The sequence below is a fragment of the Penaeus monodon genome, chromosome 21 (assembly GCF_015228065.2).
Source record: "Penaeus monodon isolate SGIC_2016 chromosome 21, NSTDA_Pmon_1, whole genome shotgun sequence".
In the NCBI taxonomy this organism is placed as follows: domain Eukaryota; kingdom Metazoa; phylum Arthropoda; class Malacostraca; order Decapoda; family Penaeidae; genus Penaeus; species Penaeus monodon.
The window spans coordinates 18759794-18760527 of NC_051406.1; positions in this window are offsets into that span (position 1 = coordinate 18759794).

Below are 734 nucleotides of genomic sequence, written 5' to 3' on the forward strand. Positions count from 1 at the left end.
TACTTTTTGTTACCACTTTATATGTGACTTTAAGCATTTTCATTTCCCTATTTCATTTTATTCTACTTTAAAAAGGGCGGGCCTCCCCAGGGGGTTGGATGACTTGTGCTTCCCGCTTCTTCTTGTACTTGAAGTTGGTGTTTTTTTTCCCGATTATATTATAATGGGATCGACCAAAGTAAAATAAATTGTTATTAGATTTTCCCCTGGCTCTTGAGTGATAAGTGCATTCAATGAGTAGAAAAAAAAGCTAGAGGCGCGGTCACACCGGGAAAACCGCGCGCACGGTGACTACTATTTCCCCGCGCACGACAGTTACACGGTGTTATTTTATTATCGTGCTCTGATGTAGAATATTCCCCTTATGCCAATGGTCTTTACTTCTTTAGGGTTTTTATCTGGTTGCTTGTTTGTATATCTAAAATGTAACAAAAAAAGGCATGGCAAGTGGGGACAGACGGAGTCAAGGGTCGGGAATTTTCAATATCTTGTAAACAATGATAACGTCACAACTACAGCACGCGCATACTCCGTGATCACAACCATAGCCCAATTTCGTAAAAATATAAATAATATGACAAATGAGATATTAAGTAATAATTTTTGGATGCAACAAAAACAACATTTTGAGTTACATATAATTCAAATGTATTAACTAATATTTTAGCCAGATTATGGAATCTGTACATTGCATGTGCAAGCTCTTTAGGCAATACGATCCTCGTACTTGAAAG